Source organism: Canis lupus, chromosome 2 (genome assembly GCF_003254725.2).
Source record: "Canis lupus dingo isolate Sandy chromosome 2, ASM325472v2, whole genome shotgun sequence".
Taxonomy (NCBI): Eukaryota; Metazoa; Chordata; class Mammalia; order Carnivora; family Canidae; genus Canis; species Canis lupus.
Window position 1 is genome coordinate 48696909 of NC_064244.1, and position 12259 is coordinate 48709167.

General features: G+C 40.1%; 1 long non-coding RNA gene across 5 annotated transcripts in view; it reads left to right on the top strand.

The window, feature by feature from the left end:
• The first annotated feature begins 494 nt into the window (after positions 1–494).
• Positions 495–12259, top strand: part of LOC112660308 (uncharacterized) — a 69241-nt gene continuing 57476 nt past the window's right edge. For 3 of the 5 annotated variants that reach the window (XR_003136837.3, XR_007406719.1, XR_003136836.3), the window contains exons 1-3: positions 5642–6007; positions 6226–6324; positions 9861–9955. This is a non-coding gene — a long non-coding RNA (uncharacterized LOC112660308). Of the gene's footprint in view, positions 556–5641; positions 6008–6225; positions 6325–9860; positions 9956–12259 lie in introns of those variants that run through there. The other 2 variants (XR_004813896.2, XR_004813895.2) reach the window with 2 other exon arrangements.

Here is a 12259-nt window from a genome sequence, read left to right on the forward strand (position 1 = left end):
CAGGGATCCCTGGGTGGCGCAGCGATTTAGTGCCTGCCTTTGGCCCAGGGTGTGATCCTGGAGACCCAGGATCGAATCCCACGTCGGGCTCCGGTGCATGGAGCCTGCTTCTCCCTCTGCCTGTGTCTCTGCCTCTCTCTCTCTCTCTCTGTGTGTGACTATCATTTATTTATTTATTAGTAAATAAATAAATAAATAAATAAATAAATAAATAAATAAAGGAGAGAAGCACTGGAGTTTTTTTTTTTTAATTTTTTTTTTTATTTATTTATGATAGTCACAGAGAGAGAGAGAGAGAGGCAGAGACACAGGCAGAGGGAGAAGCAGGCTCCACGCACCAGGAGCCTGATGTGGGATTCGATCCCGGGTCTCCAGGATCGCGCCCTGGGCCAAAGGCAGGCGCCAAACCGCTGCGCCACCCAGGGATCCCTGGAGTTATTATTATAAGTTTCCAGCTAATAAGTGACTATTCTCATTCTTTATTATTTCTATTTTCTCTTACAGACTCAGAACTTCAGAGAGTAAGGTGGTAAATAACCTGCTTTCTTTATTAATGTAAGTCCAAAAAAACCAAATATAACAACCACAGTATACACCGAGTTCTATAGGAGGAAGCTTGGAACAAGTGAATCTGTACCTGAAGAAGTCTGTATATTAAGCTAAGACTAAAAGATTGGGCAGGATTTAAACAAGGCAAGGACATTCCCAAATTGATGAGGGCAGAAAAATTTGTGGTACTTTTAGGGAATAGTGGGCAATCTGGTAAAGTTAGAGAGCATATGGATTGTGACCAGGATATAAACATGGATTTGGGATGGGGGTGAGTGGTTAGGAAGTGGCAAGAGCCAATGGAGAAAATAACTCTAATTGTGGTGTGAAGATTGAACTAGAAAGAGAAAATATTGGAAGCTAGAAGTCACATCAGCAAGCTATTTAATTATCCTATCAAACCTGAACCATCACTTACCTTTCTCTGTTCTTGACTTTTCTTCCTCCTTCCTTCCATCTCTCTTTTTTCCTCCCCACCCCCATGTCCCACCTACTTCTACGTATAACTCGGAGCCTTTCAACTCTAAACATCCCGTAGGCACACAAGGCCCAGGGAATGGTAGGAAGGAAGGAACAAAGGCTGCCAATAACCCCTCGGCCACCATGTGCAGGGTTTGAAGGGAGAAGGAAGCAGAGTTTCAAGGAGCATCTATATACCAAAATCTACCCTGGCCCTTGACATATCTTATTTCACGTAATCTGCACAAGCCTATGAGGTAGGGAGTCTTAATTTCATTGTTACAGGTGAATAAACTGTGGTTGTGTTGGGAACCAGGAATTCCCATCCTGCTCCACTTGTCACCAATCCATGCTATTTCCACCGCATCTGTACTAAGCAGTGAAGAAAGGATGGGCAAGATGAGAACTCTGGTGAGAATGACAGTGGGAAAGAGCAATTTAGCCTGTAAAAATTACATGTACATGACCTTCCTAGTCACAAGGTCCTTACTAAGTTACTGTTCCTCTTGATTTCTGGGGTGTTGTTGTTGTTATTGTTTTCACAAGCCACTCAGATTAGTCTGAGTCAGGTGTCTGAATCCGCTCCCTCCATGGGATTTCTCAAGAAACTACCCCCAAAGTCCACATATTGAAAGCATGACCGCTTGCCAATTCCTTACCCATCCCAGGCTTATACTGTTGTCAGACTCAGGCAATCTTTCAAGAAGCAGAGCATCCTGAACTAGGTTCCTAGGGTGAAAATTTTGGAATTTTGGAAGGAAGTCAGAATAATACATTATATTTAAATTCATGAATTAATCCATTCAATAAATATTCTGAGTGCCTAAAATGGGCCTGGCATGACATTAAACAATGGGGATAGAACAATTATAAAACAGTCATGATTTCTTTATTTGTGGTGCTTGTGTTTGGGTAGAAAAATGACATCCCAAGGCAATATAGTAATAAATGATAATGGGAAGGAGCGAAGGGGAGGAGTTGGCCATCCTAACTTGAGAGAACTTGAGCAGTTAGAATGTGTTTCTACCTTCAGTTTTCCATTTCAGAAACACCCTCCCTAAGCATTCATATATTATAGGAACTGCTTGAAAAGTCCCCATCTATTTGCTGTTCAAGGTCAAAGAGAATCAAGTCATCTACACTCAGGATTAAGTTAATTCCCTTCAATGTCATATAATTTTTTGAGCACTCACTCTGTGAATGATCTCAAATACGGAACTGAGGTTATGTTGGTCAAAGCCACAATTATTGAATTTCAAGCAGTTATTTGACATGGAAATAACACAATATGGAAAAAGTAATAACTTCTTGCATCCTGTTTCCAAGAGAGCAGAGGGAGAGAGGCTTTCTGTGGCCATAAAGAAATAGCAGAGAGCCAAGAACTCCTCAAGAATTTATCTCTATTAGGAAATTTAGACACAACACCAAGTAAACATTATTCTTCATTTTCATTAAGAAAAGCAGAGCAAGGTATCCTACCGTGCTAATGGGAAGATATATGTTTGCTCCTGACACCCAGGAAATGTTCCAGCATCAGTAATATCTGTTGAAAGTAGAAATTGAATGCCTTATTTGCCCTAGATAGTATTTCTTTTGAATTGAAGAGACTGAAGTATTGTCTACAAGGCCCTACCTAGTGTGTACCCCCAGTGCTTATCGTTAGCTCACCCTCTATTCTTGTTCTCTTGTTTGCCTGATTTCAGCACCCCAGGCCTCATCTTCACTGTCCTCAAATATACCAAATCATGCTCCTGCCTCAGGCTTTTTTTCACTTGCTACTCCTCCTGCCTGGAACTATCCTCCCCAAACTATCCGCATGGCTTATTTTCCAATTTGTCAGACCTTTGTGCAAAAGTCACCTTGTCAGGGAGGCCTTGCTGGTCCCATTACATAAGCTGCAATCCCTTTCCCAAGCTTTTCCAGCTTTATTTTCCTCCTTAGCACTTGATCAGTATCTAACATGTTATTTACCTTGTTTATAATCAGTCTCCCTGCTAAAAATAGGCTCTACAAAGGCAGGGATTTTGCCTGTTTTGTTCACTGCTGTATCCTCACGAGCCAGAACAGAGTTTGGCACATAGCATACACTCATTAAATATTTGTTGAGGGAATGAATAAATACCATAGCCAGCTCCAGCTGGGAAAAGGCCATGGTGAAAGCACTTCCAGCTTAGTGTGAAACCATCTGAAAATAATGGTTTCAATAGCTGTGAACACCTCCTTGATAAAGAACTACTGGCCTCCTCAGTATTCTTCAAACATGCCAGCTAATAAACCTTTTTTTGAAGCCAGTCTGGAATATGAGTAATGTTATGTCCAGTTTACACCAATAAACAACCCATTATTATGAAGGATATTTGTGTAAGAACATGAATATTTGTCCAACCAGTTCAAAATAAAACTATTCTATATAGCCCTTCAATTATGACTAGCATAAAATATAAATCACCCAACTAGTGCAACTCTCCTAAGATCCTAATGAGCTCCACACACTGGGGGTTGGTATTTTTTAGTAGCAATTCCAGGCGGAAAAAGCACATTTGCAGTGAAGCATTAAATTGGCTATAAAGCAAAGGTAGTTATGGCACCTCTCAGTGAAATAAGATGATGCAATTATTGCGAGCACACAGCTTCATCAGGAACAACAGCCATTCTTATAAACATTTGATTTACGCTGTTATGAACAAACACATAAATAGAAAACATAAATCTATGACTTTCGAATGGACTCATATATCTAATAAAAAGGTGTTATCATTCAATGTTCGATGTCCATTTAGGGCTTGGCTTCCCTTGTAGCTAGTTTAAGAATAGTTGCTTGAGGTTATAAGGACCGTGCACTTAAAAAAGTACAAATGCAAAAAAAAAAAAAAAAAAATACAAATGCAATGATATTTCCAGCCATCAGTGATCTTTCCTCTGGGTTAGTGTAAGCAGAGAAGAATACAATCAATCCACCAGGTGTTCCCCCAAATAACTGCTCCATTTATTGGCTTTTAAAGCCAACATATTGGGTATAAATTCCATTAATAGAGACAAATCCTTTCTTGCACAATTAAGCATCAAATTTCTAAGCAAATATCCTGAGAAGAGTAACATGTAAGTGCACCAAAGTAATGCCTGGTAGCAACTCTTTTCCTCAGAAAATCTTTTGCTAGTATAGAGAATGTAAGGAGTTCTTCATTCTTTCTTCTTACTTTTACTCTCCTTTAATGTCTTGGTAGTGGGTGTTAGGAAAACAAAAATACAGCTTGTTCTGTTGTCAAAAGGAGTTGAAGAATAAAATCAACCACTGTGAACCTTTCAGATATGTGATCCTGGCTGCGGGTGGAAATGAATTGATGGAAGATAAGAGACGGGAAAGTCGAACAAGATCATAAATATAAGAATACCTTGTGAAGCATAAATACAAATGTGGGGGAGTTTCTAAAACACATTAGATAATTAAATATTATATGTTTTAATATTTTAAATATTAAAGAAGAGATTTGGGAAGCTAATGATAAACTTCATTAATTTTATTTATTTTTAATTTATGAGATCATTCCCTTTGTCTAAGTGCCCTAAAACTTTTTATTTCCTGTATGGCCAGTAGACTGTATCTGAAATGATAAAATGGCCTGTTTGGACATGCTTTCAGCTAAGATTTCAGCTTAAGATTCTGTTTGCTAGAAAGATGCCCAAACAAGATGACCACATAGAGCAGTTTCTCCCTTGTCCTGACCGCCACTCCCTGGCACTGTAGTCAATTAACTTCTGTCTCTTAAAAAAATTTTTTTTAAAAGATAACCACATATGAGAAGCACCGTACTCTTTGACATTATACATCACCAGAATTAAGGATTGAGTTGGCTAAACTGCTAACATGAGAGGTACCTTACATTGTCTCTTACCTGTCTTTCTGTCCCTTCCTCTCTTTATCTGAAACCATCAACTGTGACCATCTCTCAATCATTTCATTGCTCCAGTGTGGCTATGTAGAAAGAACATGAGAGTCCCCTCCTCATGCCCAGCCCCACCTGTGTATAACTCAACAACCAAACAAGTTATTTGTCCTTCCCTGGGTTCTGTCTCTCTTCCATAAAGTAAAAGTTTTGCTTTCATAGCCTACCAGAGAGAAAAACAACCAATTGTTCTATACCCTGCTTGCTTAGAATAGAAAACTGTCAGATTTACAAGAATGAGTCTGGAAATTTAGAAAATCATTTTTCAGAAATCTGTCTCATTGTAAATCTTCCTGAGGCACTCTATGAAGTAAAGTAGTGCAAGACATATGTGAAAATAAAAACGAGCACATTCCCATTTATATGTTTTACATAATGTAGGCAGAGAATTGGAGAATAAACGTTAAAGAGCTGATAGTTTATTACTCCTTAATAGGACACTGTGACAAAATCAAGAAAGTCATTGAAATGAGGTAATTTCTGCCAAATGAAACAAATCAAAATTATTAACTTGAAGTCAGTGTCCACAAACTTCACGGGTCATTTAGTAGTTTGTAACTGGGCATTGAAGATTGAGAATGTAAGTATGGGGCATTCAGGAGTGCTCAGTGCCCTCCCCTGACTTTCTTCATCCCAACATTCTCTGTGATGTAACATAAAAGCTGGAATAGTAGAACCAGTGAGGGGCCTTCAGAGGTCACCAGCTATGGTTAGTCAGCCATAACTTCTGGGTGAACCGGCATGAAAATTGGTGAGAGAGAGAAAGGAGCTGAATATGAATATGGTTCCTTTGGGCTATTCAGGAGGCAGAAAGGCTGTAAGTCCCAACAAATAGAAGTTGTACATCTACCTGCAGCTGCTTGTGGATTGCTCTGGGAGCCTTAGCCCAGTGGACTTGAATGACACCTGTATTGTAGTGGAATTGATCTCAGGATCAGGTGTGTGGAAAAGGCTGAAGGTTGTCTTCCCACCATATTTACTCCTCAACGCGGATGTCATTTTCTTGGCTCTAGAGAGCCTACCAGCCTAAGGTGCTTTCAGAAAACCATGGGCAGGTAAATAAAAATTAAAACTCACTGAAGGAAACATAATCTGATGGAGGAAGACTGCTATTGTTTGAATATCCCCCAAATTCAAAGGTTGAATACTAACTCCCAAAGGTTATGATGACATTAGGGGTTGGCCCTTTGGGAAGTGCTTAGGTCATGAATGGGATTAGTGTTCCTATAAAAGAGACACTACAGAGACCCCTTGCCTCCTTCCACAATGTTAGGACACAGTCAGAAGGCTCTGGCCAAGAACCTTGGAAGAGGACCTCACCAGAATACAACCACGCTGGCACCTGGATCACAGACTTCCAGCCCCCAGAACTGTGAGAGATAAGTTTCTGTTGTTTATAACTGTTTATACTCTGTCTGTAGTATTTTGTTATAACTATTTTGTTATAACCAAGCTAAACATCTAGAAAAGGTGAATCCCACTGAAGAATTGATAGAAAAGATATATGAGAGCTTTTCTTTTTTTAAAGGATTTTATTTATTTATTTATTTGACAGAGATAGCACAAGCAGGGAGAGTAGGAATAGACTCCCTGCTGAGCAGGGAGCCTGATGAGGGACTCGATCCCAGGACCCTTAACCCACTGAGCCACCCAGGTGCCTCACAAAAAAAGAAAGATTTTCTAAATTAAAATAAATTTCTTACTTTACATGTAGATAGATAATTAAGCAAGAGGATATTTGCTGATAGAAACTAAATTTGTATTCTAGGAAAGAAAGTGGAAAAAAATGTCCCAATATATAAAAAAGCCACAAAGGTAGGAAAATTATGAAGGAAATTATAAGATATGGGAAGGGCTGATGAAAGAGTAACAGAAGATCCATAATAGAAGAGAGAATAGATGGGAAGTAATAATTAAATTTAAAAAAAAGATAAACAGTCTGGAGTTGGACTGAGATCAGGGCAACTTAGTCATTGAAGTTGTGCTGTCCATTTTCCATCCGGATGAAATATTGCAGTGTGGAGGTCTACTTCCACCTAGGATGGAATAAACAATCTCTACCCTCCCCCCACCCACACACACACTGATTACAACAAAAAACCTTGAATAGGATGCACAAGACAGCATCCTTGTGTCTACCCTCTACCCTCCCCCCGCCCCCACACACACTGATTACAACAAAAAACCTTGAATAGGATGCACAAGACAGCTATCTGAGAACTCTGAGAATCAGAAAATCTGAAAAGCAGGAAATCTGAAAGAAAAATAAGGAGATTAGGGAAAAAATCAAAATACCAAGAATACCAATATGGCAGATATTTTCCTGGATTTCTTTTCCCCTTCCTATGCCTCTAGGCATAGACCCTAGAGCACCCAGAATTATGGAACAGAGAGGGGGATACGAAAAATTCTGAAATTATTTTTCTGGCCTGAGGACTATGAAGTAGGTTGTAGGGGTCACTGCAAGACAGAGGCTCTGGGAGAAATCCCTGGGGTGACCCTACATTTTTCTTATCCAATCTTTGCTTCAGGCAAGTCTTAGTCATGAAGCTACATGCAGCAGCCAGTACCACACAAATACCTAAATACCTGAGAGAAAAATCTGAGAGACAAGATAAGGATTCCCTATTGTCCAGCGAGTGTACAGAAGGAAATCATTATTTTCCTTCCTCTCTTTTCTGCAGCTTTACCTCAACACACAGCCAGAGAAATTGCACAACGGCTGCTATGAAGCTAAAACCCCCACTTTTTTGTTCAGAGGACCAGGACAGGGGGCTATAGAGAGTTACATTGTCAGAGGTAGTCATGATGAGAAGATAATCAGAAAAGGAACTCCCCCCAAAATATTATAAGCTCTGGGCTCATCCTGGAGCTACATTTGTGGAACTGACCCATTTCCCCACTAAAAATGATAAAGACCAGATAGATGTACAGTTGAATTCTAATTTTTTTAAAGAGCTGATAAGAAAAACAAAAAGGAAATAAAAGAATTGCGATCAAAAAGAAAGATGTGTCTTATTAGAAAAATCAAGAAATCTGACAAATTATTAGAATCAATGAGAGTTCATCAAAGATTCTGGATATAAAATCAATTTTAAAATACCTATACACTAACAAAGACTTGGAAAATGTAATTTCTAAAAGACATAATATTTGTAACAAATAGCAACATGTATCATTTACCTGTTCATTCACTATATAAAGAATGGAATTAACAAAAGATCTCTAAGACATGTACAAAGAAATGTTTTAACCTTATTGAAAGACAATATAAAAGATATTTATAATCTGAAGGCCTTACTAGGTTCCTATACAGGAAGATTCATTATCATTACTTTTCCCCTAATTAATATGTATATTCAATTCAGATTGAATTCTAATCAAATTTGCACTGGGTTTTTTCATGGAATTTAGCAAGTTGATTTTTAAAGACTTTATTTATTCATGAGAGACACATAGAGAGAGGCAGAGACACAGGCAGAGGGAGAAGCAGGCTCCTCATGGAGAGCCTGATGTGGGACTTAATCCCAGGACCCCAGGATCATGACCTGAGCGAAGGCAGACACTCAAACACTGAGGCACCCAAGCATCCCTTAGCAAGCTGATTCTAAATATTCACAGAACAGCAAAGACCCAAGCATAGACCACACAGATTTGAAGAATAGTGAGATAGACTATGCCTACCAGCAATCAAAATTTATTATAAAGAAATAGTGATTTTAGAAGGGTGGTATGAGTACAGAGATAAACAATTAATAAAAACTAACAAGTAATTAATAAGACACACACATATATAGAAATGATGTGTTTAAGTATTTCAAAGAACTACAAATAATGGTGCTAAAAGAAAAGGTTATCCAAACATTAACAACAATCATCATTATATATTACCCCAACCATATGCTAAATGGATTAATAATTTGTGAAAAGCAATATTTAAAAATTTTTAAAGAACATAAAGATTATTGATTCAGAGTTTGAAACGACAGGAAAATCATAGGCAACAAAGGAAAGGAGTAGCACATTGACTACATTAAAGCAAAAACTTCTGCAATCAAAAGCCACTATGAACAAAATGAAAAGACAAGTCACCAAGGACTAGAAGCTATTTGCTTGGTACACAATCAAAAATAAAACAAATATTATCCAGACTCCCCCCCCAAAAAAATAGTTTTTTCAAATTAACAAGAAGAAGGGGACAATACAACAGAACATGTAGAAATGAATAGGGAAGTCAGAGGAGGGAAAAACTAAATGCAACCTCAGGGAAATGCAACTTAAAACCAACATGGGATGTGACTTCTGACTGGTAACAATGAAAAGGGCTAAAAGTACCTGATGTAGAGCAGCAGGGTCACTCATATACTGAAATACTACTGATGGGAACACACACATTTATTTATTTACTTACTTACTTATTTACTTATTAAGGAGAGAGCAAGCACAAGTGGAGGGACAGAGAGAGAGAGAGAATCTCGAGTGGACTCCCCACTGAGCACAGAGCCTGACCCAGGGCTTGATCCCACTATCCAGAGATTATAACCTGAGCCAAAACCAAGAATCAGATGCTTAACTGACTGAGCCACCCAGGTGCCCTGGGAATGTATATTTTTAACAGCAATTTTGACAGCAATTTAGCCATTTCTAGTAAAGCGGAAGAGGTATATCCCAATAGTCCAGCAATTCAACTCCTAGTAATATATCCTAAAGAAATGCTCATACTTATGCAGAAACAAACAAAAACCCCATGAGCAACAATGCACTTGGCAGCATCATCTGTAATGTTGTGAAATTGGACGCCCCAGAAATAGCCATCAAGAGTGCACTAGAAACCCTGGGAATGATGTCATCGATATGACAAAATAAGCATTTTCTACCATCTTTCCCCCCACCAAAAAAAAACACCAGAGGGACTTTGTGTAAATCCAGGAGCCCAGTGGGAGAAGTCCCAGCCTGCTGTTGGAGCGGGAGAGAAAAATCTGAGATTGGATACGTCAAAGAGGGTAAGAAATAGTTTTACTTTACCCACTTCACCACGCCCAGCAACCCTCACAGAGCACCGCTCATTTGGATGGAAGATCTTCAAGAAAATCATGACCATAATACTGATCCTATTGCTCAGCATTACCGAATGTCATTATTTAAAATAACCTCAAAGATCATTCTGTGGTTAGCTCACCTGGATGCAGTTATGAAATGTGCCCCTCTGGGCCGGGCACCGTGCTTAGGCTGTAATGGTAAACAAGTCCCAGACCCTGTCCTGAAAGTAACAGCTCGCCCCAGACTAAATAATGAAGCGATAAGCAAATGAATGGGGACACAGTGAGGAGGGCAGGTGTATTCTGGGGCAGGTGTCAGTGGGTGCAGCTGCTGGGGGTTACAGGCCTAACTCGCTCACAAGAACGCCCTTTCACATGTGCTGGGAAGACAGGATCCTAGAAGGAATGGTGAATTAAAGCCAGAAAGTAAGCAGGACTTTGCAAACTGTTAAACAATTTTCAACTTTATCCCGAGGGCAACATAAAACTTCAAGGGATCTTAATTAAACACTTAGTCCTATTTTTATTTTAGAAGATGGCCCTATCGGCAATGTTGGGAGGGATCACAGGGAATAAGGCTGCAAATTTGTAACCCAGGTAAAAAGAGGATGATGCTGGAAGTAGGAGATAACAGTAAGGACGGGACATCTTGGGGGGCAAAGACTTATAAGACCTGAAGAAGAGAGTGCTAGAAAGGTCAGAGGAGGGCCTGGGGGTGAGGGCACCGTGGAAGCCAGAGAGGAAGCGTTCCAGGAAGAATAGCGCACAGTACAGAATGTTTCCAAGAGCTCACATTAAATAATGATTGAATCGTGCTTAATGGATTTAGCAAGCAGGGTGGGTGGGTCACACTGGCAAGAGAAGGTGCAATGGAGTGAGTGGGGATAGAAGTCAGCTTGCTGTGGGATGAGGCGTCTGAGGGAGGGGGCTCTAAGTAGCAAGGTCACTTTTAGCCAGGAGAAAAAGTGGCTAGGTGCTAAATGCAAGGGGTGAGGTGCTGATTTGTAAGGGGCTAGGTGCTGATTGCAAGGGGTGAGGTACTGATTTGCAAGGGGCTAGGTGCTGATTTGCAAGGAGAGAGGCACTGATCTGCAAGGGGCTAGGTGCTGATTGCAAGGGGCAAGGTACTAATTTGCAAGGGACTAGGTGCTGATTGCAAGGGGCTAGGTGCTGATTTACAAAGGGCGAGGTACTGATTTGCGAGGAGCTAGGTGCTGATTTCCAAGGGGCTAGGTGCTGATTTGCAAGGGGCGAGCTGCTGATTGCAAGGGGCGAGGTACTGATTTGCGAAGAGCTAGGTCCTGACTTGCAAAGGGTGAGGCGCTGATTTGCAAGGCACTAGGTACTGATTGAAAGCTTGTAGTTTTTCAGGTAGATCCAGTTGATCGCTGCCTTTGTACACGAGGAAACCAAGTCACAGGGAGGCGATAGGGAATATTCAGCTCTAAAGAGGCTAAACAAGGGATGCCCGGGTGGCTCAGTATTGAGCATCTGCCTTTGGCTCAGGGCATGATCCCAGGATATGGGATGGAGTCCCACATCGGGCTCCCCGCGTGGAGCCTGCTTCTCTCTCTGCCTGTGTCTCTGCCTCTCTCTGTGTCTCTCATGAATAAATAAACACAATCCTTTAAAAAAAAAGGCTCAATGATTAGTAAGTTGCATTGAAATATTAGTGGTCCTTTCTGATGCCTAAAACATTATTTGGACCAGTGAGTCAGTCAAGATTATTCAATAAGTACAAGAAAAACTTTTCTTATAAGGAGTTGTGACGCTAAGAAAGGAGAGAAAGCAAAATGAACCTGCAAAGGGGGTGCTGCCTGGAATCAAGGAGAAACGGTCTACAGCAATTTGATAGTTGTGAGAAGGCCAAGAGGTGCTTTCTGCCTTCAGAGACTTTGGGGAAAAACATCCCAAAGTGCCAGCAGGTGGGGACAATACTAAAAACGAAGGTGCTGGTCAGACTGCTAGCTTGTCTTCATCCCCAACCAAGGGAGTGACATATTAAAAGATTAGCTACATGGTGCCACGTGAGTGTGTGCTAACAAGTGTGAAATGAGTTCCATATTTTCCCAGCAGGAAGAGCGTTCCTTTTCTTTAAAAAAAAAAAGAAAAGAAAAAAGAGAGAGAGAAAACACCGATTGTATTAGACTGAGTAATTACAAATATATTTTGGCTTTTTTCTCCTCATCCCCAATTGTCAAAATGTGGTTACTCTGTTTTTATAACTAATAACAAATAAATAAAAAGAAGGTGCAAATGCAATGAGGC